We start from the raw sequence: 9,736 nt of genomic DNA, 5'->3' as shown, positions 1-9,736 counted from the left end.
GTAAGCTCTTGAACTCGTGCTAATTTTTGTCCGAAGAACATTGGTACGTGTCACAGATTACAACTTCTTTGTATATTTTTTTCTGATCGGTTTAGGATGTTCTTATCCTTCTTCATGTCTAACTCATCCGATGCCGTTTCAGACTGTTCATTATTTGTAAACCGAATTTCCTAACATGGAGTTTTTCTAGATGTAAAACTACGGACGATTTAGTTTTTTTCTTCCCCAAATATCACATCGATGACGTAAAGAAAGGTGGAAATTTTTTTTGGTTGAGAAAGATACTACATTTTACTTCCTTGATAGCTCTTTTGATTTGCAAAAAATTGCTGGACTTTTGTGGCAAATTGCAAAAAATCAAGCTTTCAAATCTTTTAAGGCTTTGTGCTAAAATCCGCTGAGCATAATTCAAGATGAGTTTGGCCATTCCTAATTCAATTTTATGGGGACTGTAGCTCAATTTTTTTTTAAATGGTGCAAGGTTGTCTCACTAGTCGTGACATAAATTAATATAAATTAAAGAAAACTTTGGTGCATGATTATTTTTAGTGAAATGGTAAAGGCGTGAGTTTGATAATGACATGCACGGATATGATACTAGTTTTCGAGGCATTGTATCAATATATATATATATATATCATGGACTAGGTCACTTGAAATATTAGATTTGCAATTTAACCAATATTTTAGATGTGTTTAAAATCTAGTAATATTTAATAACATGTCTTCATGAATTAGATAGTATTTTACATAATTTTTTTAGCGCTATAATGCATTAATTTGGATAAACGGTAGTAAATGACTAATTTACTAAAAAAAAAACGAATACTTGGCTAGATATCTATAACGCAAAAAAAAAAAAAATATATATATATATATATATATATATAATAATTAATAATAATTATTATTATAAAACAGAAAGTACATTTCAGAGATAATCCTTGTGCCCTACCATCTTTACATTGTAATCTTTTTATTTTCCTGAGAAACTTCTTATTATATATTAATCAATTTATTGTTGTCCACAACTTTATATAAAGCGTGGTGTTCCACTTTATAAAAGATAGCTCCTTTTTGACTGGCTTAACATTAACATTGCTTTAGCCGCTAATTTCAAGATTTATGATACTTGATTTACTTGTTTATAACAGTCACCTCCACTCAAGGTGATAAATTTAAATAATTCGCAACTGATAATTCGTTAGTATTTGATTTTAAAATCTGGCTTCCAACGATACCAAGTTCAAAACAACTTAATTATTAGTATTTCGAAAATTTGCAATTTTAGTTAAATCTTTTATTACCGAGCAAACCCATCTTAAGCAGACAACCCGAGTAGAAAAATGAGACTATTAAAATAAAATAGAGCACAACCATCAATAAATTAACATTGTAAAAGCGCTAATGTGATGCTTATCACTACTAATTGTTAGGACTTAGGTCTGATCAACTCACGATCCAAGACGGAAAAAGCATGCTCTCAAGCTCACATAAAACTCGCAGAATCCTCGCATCAACAACCATCTTCATAAACAGTTTTCTGTGGTATAAAATAGTCAGATTTTTTTAGAGAGAGTTTGGCTTAGAATCATCGCCAAGCTCAACATTTGGGATCTTCATTGAACCATTGTTGTAACCATGTTTTTTATAGAACGATTTGGCCATATGAGGATGAGTTTCCACGGATTTTTGTTGTTTTTCATGAAAATTATGCCAAAAAAGGTCTCCATTTTCAAACATTTATATTATTTTAAAAAAATGAAATAAATAAGTCATCAAATCGTCCATTGTAGACAAGCTTGGCTGATTTTTCACTACTTGGTTACAACTTGAAATAAATAAGTTTTTGGAAAATCTCTCCTGTCCATGCAACCTCCTCCTCCTCCTCCTCCTCTCTCTCTCTCTCTCTCATATAAACAAAATCAATCAGCATGAAATGGAAGAAAGTTAGGTAGAGCAAGCTAAAAATACCTAGGGATTATACCACAAGTATAACATTCTCAAGAATTATGAACCGAAATCAAATAAATCTATTTTAATCCGAAAGTATGACTACCCATTTTGTGTATTTACCATTTTAACAATTTTCTTCTTCTCTCTCTCTCTCTCTCTCTCTCTCTCTCTCTCTCTCTCTCGTGCGTGCGTGAATTTTTTTATTTTATTTTTTGAGTTGTTGAATCCCCACGGCGTTCACTTTCATTATCATATAACGGTTTGAAGTTTTTTTTTTCATTTGAAGAATCTAGGAATTTGTTTGAAGATTTATTGACATGGATGTCAATATATCTTCAAAGATTCTGGGAATTTCTTTGAAGATTTATTGATATTTTCGTCAATAAATTTTACAGATGTCAATAAATCTTCAACAGACACAGAATCTTCAAACGAATTCTCATAATCTTTGAAAATTTATTGACATCCATGTTAATAAATTGACAAAATGTCAATAAATCTTTAAACGAATTCTCATATTTTTCAAATGAAAAAATAAAATAAAAATCTTCAAACGGTTCTAAGAGAGCAAAAGTGAACACGTGAGAATTCACACACAAGATATATATATATATATATATATATAGAGAGAGAGAGAGAGAGAGAGAGAGAGAGGGAGGGGGGGGGGGGGGGGGGGGGGGGGGGGGGAGTAGAAGATGGACACAAGCAAGATGAATAGAAAATAAAAAGAATTGAAAGGTGGTAAAGAAAAAGGACCTAAAAATTGAAAGAAATATATGATTAGAGAGCATCGTCACCCAAACAAAGCAGCCAAGTAAACCCTAATTTTGGTTGCTAGATTTTTCTCCTTTTGCAGAACTAGTTTATGCTAACAACTAATTAAGTAGTAGAAGCTTAGGAATCAGTAATTGTACAATAATATACATATATAAACATAATAAAATTGTTGTATAGCCAACTTTTCTAAGTAAATAGTCACAATTTTTTTTTATTAATATATGACTAAATTTATGTAAATACTCAAATTTACATTATACACAAACAAATATATATGAAATTTTCTAATTGTCCACATGATAAATTATTTACGAAAGATTGATTATTTTACAATTAGCAATTTTTTAGTGGCTTAATTGCTTATAAATAAATATGATATATATATATATATATATATATGTATATATATATAAAAAAATATATGTATATTTCAGAGAGACTAACTAATTATTGCATATTTATTGAATAATGTGGGCCACATTTCTCTTTGGTCAGTTTCACATATTTTGTTGATTGCATGGCTTTGCTTGGTGAAAGGAACATAGCACGAAACCGGTCAGGCTATTGGAACTGTAGTGATTTGATGTTGAAAATGAGTCTTGTTGTGTGTAACAGTTCGCGATTGAGCCTGATTGAAGTAATGGGTTGAAAACTGATTTAAAGAAGCATTATTTTCCCTTATGGGAGTCTTTTCTTGGACAAACATCTACCCGAGATCATGTGTCACCACACATGTCAAATTTTATTAAGTATAATGAAGATAAAATTCAATACGGTATTTGAACCTTATATATGACTTCCATGGCACCCCGACCAAAATAATTTTATGTTTGTTTGGTAGCTCTGGCTACCAATATTTGTCTATTTGAAATTATATATCTACAACATGCACATCATATATGCTCTCTCTCTCTCTCTCTCTCTCTCTCTCTCTCTCTCTCTCTCACACACACACACGCACACGCAAAGGCGGAGCCAGGTGGGGGCCAGGGTGGGCCAGTGCCCCCCCTCAATTTTTGAAAATTATTTTTTAGACCCAAATTTTTATATTTTTTTTATAATTTTACCCCTAAATTTTACTAATAATTATGTTTTTGACTAAAATTTGTAAGTTTTTTTTCAATAATGCCCCTCCTCAAAAATATTTCTCAAATTTGCCCCCCCTTAATTGAAATCCTGGCTCCGCCACTGCGCACACGCACACTCACATAATAATAATAATGATTATAAGATACTAAGTGAGATTCTGACATCGAAATAAAGCTTAAATTTATAGATGATTGTAACGTATGTTATGATTACATAATTTATATACCATTTTGTAAACCGTCCACTCACTATCTTTTATGCGTGTATATATACATATGCATAGCAATCATCATGCTTTAACTAGTTTTCTGTTTTTATAATGCTAATTACGTACAACGAACAATTAAGACATAATTTCCCTTCAATTATATTTCTTCCACACTATGTTTTCTTTTGACAAAACCGGGGTGAAAATTTAAGGTGAATACTTATTTTTATTTTTCTGTAAAAAAAAAAATATTTTATTTTGTTTGTTCAAATTTTAAGTATTCGGTAAATTTTTATGAAGTATATATATATATATATATATATATATATATATACACACACACATATATATGCATCACGTGCTGCTGTAGAAAAATAAGATATATATATATATATAGATAGATATATATATATATATATATAGTCACGATTAAACTATCTATTAATTTATTTTTGGAACTTTGTATATGTATGTATATATGCTCATGGAATAAGAGTCACCATATATGCTTGTCTTTCCTTTCATGGTTGACCATTCAGCGCTAAAAAGGACATGGAGATTTGACTGTATTTTTCTATATAAAAGTTGGCAGACATAAAGAGGTTGTAAACATATTGTAGGCAAAGTATAAGGAATAAAAATTTAGAAACGATGCGATGTAGCTATTATAATCATTTTTCAACGAACGCACAAATGGACAAAGTTAACGATATTAATTACACATTTTAGAACCTTTCTGAAGGCAAAAATTAATTAAGAAGAAGAAGAATTGTTCCATTCATAGAAGTATTATAATGCACAATTCAACCTCGGCCAATATTAAATGCATTTTTTTCTCAACGATGAATCATTTGGCTGTGCAAAAAACTTTTTTGTTATTTTATTAAGTAAACAATAAGAGGATTATAAGAAACTAATATAAAAAAAAAGCTTTTTTTTACTTACTTGCAATAGAAATTACCTCGTCTCTTGTCTTGCCTAAAACAAGGTGCGTGACTAGTCGTAAAGTGGGGGTAGAAAATACTAGTTCATGATCTTATCTACCACCTTTCAAATATACACGGTAGTATTTCATGCATCTGGTTAAATTGAACGAGAACACGAATTACTCGAATTTTTGTCAAACTCTAGTACGAGCAAGAAGAATAATTTTTTTCGTACTCGAAGTCTCGCAATTTTAAAGAGGCTAAGAGAAAAACAACTTTTTGAGTAAGAACAAAATGAAATATGCGCGTATCTTATATTGACTTGCATGAATTTTCTCTACCCATTAACTTCTGTTTATAAGTTATGGTTAAACTATTTTCTATTACTTTTTGTTTTTGTCAAAATTGTAAGAATAATTAATTTTCTATGTACACTCTCTATTAATTGATTTCATATCTCACGTACGTGTGAAGCATATATATTATATATAAATATATATATATATATATATATATCGTCCACCGTCTGCCATATAAAAGTGGGAGAAGAATGCAAAAAAAAAAAAAAAATAATAATAATAATAATAATAATAAATAAGATTGAGGAGTAATTATTATATGCTTTTGGAAGTGATTCGCTCGGTTGACACCGATAAGGTTCTTTCCTATGAATAGATACCCTTTTCCATAAGAGTTTGAAATTCACTTTACCATTTAATAAGTACCGGAAGGAAAATAAAGACTCATGATGAAGAAAAAGAAATACTACAGATCATCGTGGCCCATGGCTACGCATTTGACAAAACCATGCAGACTAAAAAGTAAATTGAAAGTTTAAAATCACGCACGTTATATTTCTTACGTTACCATTAGTGAATCAATACGTCATTTTGTAGATATACACTCTCTTTTCTTTCACTACAGCAAGATTCTATGTTTAGAATTTAGAGAAAAAAAATCAGTAACTATCCAATTTAAATGTTTGAAATTACTATATATATAACTATATTTCGTAAATATTAGATAAATAGTCACAAACATGACGTGACATTCATATTTTACATTTTCATTGAAATAAAATAATAGAGTATGTTGTCATTTACCTATTATTTACGAAATGTTAGCTATATAACAATGTAAAAATATACCTAATGGACCCATTTAAAAAATAGTTAGAGAAATAGTGTAAATAGTAGGAGTCCATATTCTTCTTGAAAGATCTGGCAAAAAATACAAATCAAACTAATTATTTTTATCTTAGGTTCTTATGTTATCTTCACTATAATATAAAGTTTATTTTTATTTAAACCTATGATTAGTTTTAAATTAACGTTAAACCGCTCCTCTCCACTACTGCGAACCTCGCCAATGCCTCCGCCTTGACCTTCTGCGTCGCCCAAAGCACTGCTCACCGGATTGGTAGGGCTGTTCGACAGCGATTCTGAATAGCTATCGTTGTTGTGGATCGTCGAGTTCTATTTTTCCGTCGACTTGACTTCTAAATTCTCCAGGGATTGGTTGTTCTCTTTATTTTTTGTTTTGGCTTTGTCGCCATCGTGGAGGACGTTAGGCTCGTCCTTACAACACTTTTTGTTCTTCGCGGTTCCTGAAAAACGATTCGAATTAATATACTGAACGAAAAACTGAAAAAAGGCCAAAAATGTAATCACAATATGGGAGGCAATTCAGATTAAATACCGTACCTTGTGAAAGTCATTATTTGTCGATAATATCGAGCTTGCACTGCTTCAATTTTGCGGTCCAACTTTTTTGGGCTTAACAGATTTTGCCGGTAAGAGTTTGGGCCGCATCAGTAGAGCCGTAGTGGTGGAGACGAAGAGAAATCGTGACGAAGAAGACAAGTCAAAGTGTGTAGATGAAGTTTTTTAGGAGGAGAAAGAAAATAATAAGGACACGACAGTAATTGTCCAAAATATCTAGTCATATTTTTATATTAAATTAGACTTATTGAATTTTGGTCCTAAAATATTGAGCCGTTAATACCTAAAAATACTCCCTTTCGACATAATTGAGCATCAGTACGTTGCCTTGGGTTAGCTACGATACACACATGTACAAATATTGCTCACCTAACCAAAGAAAATCAAGTAACACTGACAAAAATGAAATTCCTGATTTATCGGCTATGGTTAACAAAGAAATGTTATACACATGAAGTTTACAGGTCCACTCCATTGACTTTTGCTAATCCTCGTGGAAGCATACAAACATATAATTTAAAATTGCTTGTTTCTTGGTGAGGCATCAAATTTTGTGTATGTATATCAGATAATTTGTATTATTGCCCGCATTTTTACGCCCTAATTATATATATATATATATATATATATATATATATATATATATATATATATATATATATCCAACATTCAAAAGCACTACTATATTTGATCATTGTTCCCCGTAACTACAATAAATGGATGCCTATATCCAACATTCAAAAGCAATACTATATAAAGTATAAACTGTTTCCAAAAAAAAAAAAAAAAGCACTACTATAAATGTATGCCTATATTTATTATACTCTCTCTCATATGGGACTAATGTTTTTTTTTTTTCTTTTCTTTTCCCTTTTTATATAACATTAATTATTTATTGATAAGATGTGATTATAGTTATGAATAATTATAATATGAGGGTAATAACTAATAAATGTCGTGGTTCTTTACTTTAATTTTTAATTAGTTTATTCAATTTTCCTTAATTACGAAAATATCAATTTTTAACTTAATTAATCGGTGACTTCTTGCAGTCCTAACTGTCAAATAAGGACCATAAAGATTTTTTCCTTATGATTTAACACTTTTGTGGAATTTCATGCACAAATTTTCATCTCCATTTCATAAAACAAATTAAATGATTTACCAAAAAGTATATTAAGAGCTCAATCATCTGATAATAATTTAGTTGGTTTGGTTGGTTGTTAGAATGTTTGTATCAAACGCTCCCATCAATATTATATCTTGCAGCTGGTAAGACATTATTATTATTAAAAATTATATGCAGCTTTTTCTTATCTTTTAATTTATGTAATCAGAATGATAAATGGGTTTCTGCTTTTAAAAGCTATCAACAACATGCATACGTACAATGACAATTAATAATAACTCTGCCTGAAACAGAAGAAAAAACAAAAGGCCTACCTTTACTTCAGTGAAACACCAACATCACTATTATTGAGTAAGGCCAAATCTATGTCTAGTAGTTTTCAAAGTAAAAAATAATTACTCTAATATTTTAAATTGGCATTTTATACGATCAAAAATGGAAATAAATAAATAAATATTTACCAGATATTTGTTAGTATAATCAATCACCAATTTTGGAACTGTGGCACTGGCAGTTTGGACTATATTTTTGTTATTAAATTCTGAATAAATAGTGTTAATAATAGTCAAGAGAAGAACGCATGATATCTGGCTGATAATCAGGAGCTTTCAATCCTTTCTCTCTTTTTATGTTTCTTTTTTCTTTTGTTTTTCCATTCTGATTTCTTTTCTTTTACCAAAGATTTTCTCATTATCTTCGTGATAGGAAGACAAACCACGGTAGTGTTGAAATGACGAAAATGACCTTAACGTACAATCCCTCTCCAAAACATGTTACCGAGGTAGTGGGGACCCATGCATCACCCATCGTGGGAGACAATCATGTCTTTTTGCTATCTTTTCTCTTCACACACACATATATTATTGCGTCAATATATAGATACAAATTTGAAAGATCAATATATATTTGCTTCAAATATATTATATATATAACGGAATAGAGAACTCTACATCTACACTTCTACACTACACCATAATGTGTAAGGAATTGGATGTTAATTATTTTTTCTTCTTTCTCTTTTACGTAAAAAGACCTCTGTGTAATTTGCTGGAGAATTGGATGCTTTGCTTTGCACGTTTTTCTAACGATATGTATACATACTAGTTTACAGAACAAATATCTTTTTCTTTTTTTATTGCTCAGAAACAAATACCCTTTGACTTGCTCTCCTTTAAAGCAGTTGCAAAACTTCAAAACACTGTTTAAAATACGAATCGTATGTAACCATTTCACGTGGTTATAAAAACGGCGATGCCTTTTTTTTATTCCTTTGACGAACGGCGATATCTTAAAGACTATTTGAAGTAATTAACAAATATATATTGATTTTCAAAGCATAGCTAATAATAAATTTACTTTTTTTTTAAGAGGGGCCTTTTGCTTTAGGTTTTATTTTAGTCTAATTTTGACTAATTTGTTATCATATATTTTGGAATTTAAAATTCAATCTCTAACATGTCAAATATGTTAGGGATATATGACTTATGTTAAAACTTTAACTTAACTACATCTAATAATTAAAAAGTAATAAAAAAAACTAAATTATGAGAGACTTAAGTATGAGTTGGTTTATATTTTAACATTCAAAGAGAAATGACTATAATTTTAATCGATTGTAATTATTAGCTATTTTAAATCTCTTAAGGTTAACGAATTCGTTAGTTAAAGTTAATTAGATAAATAAAGGATAAAAATAAAGTATATCTATATTAAAACTTAGATTCGAGAGCTTACACGGCAAGAAACTTCAACCGGTCCTTTATCAGTAAAGAAAATAAAATAGAGAGACTAAACACATTATATATATATATATATATATATATATATATATATATATATATATATATTCTGTGGATATGGGTTCAGAAGTCAAAGAAAGATTTTTGATTTCTTGAGCAACCGTCCAAACAAGAAAAAGCCATTGCCATTG

The sequence above is a fragment of the Urtica dioica genome, chromosome 8, assembly GCF_054948205.1.
Source record: "Urtica dioica subsp. dioica isolate 48M chromosome 8, U.dioica_male_clone48M_v1_H2, whole genome shotgun sequence".
In the NCBI taxonomy this organism is placed as follows: domain Eukaryota; kingdom Viridiplantae; phylum Streptophyta; class Magnoliopsida; order Rosales; family Urticaceae; genus Urtica; species Urtica dioica.
This window is presented reverse-complemented; position numbering follows the sequence as displayed.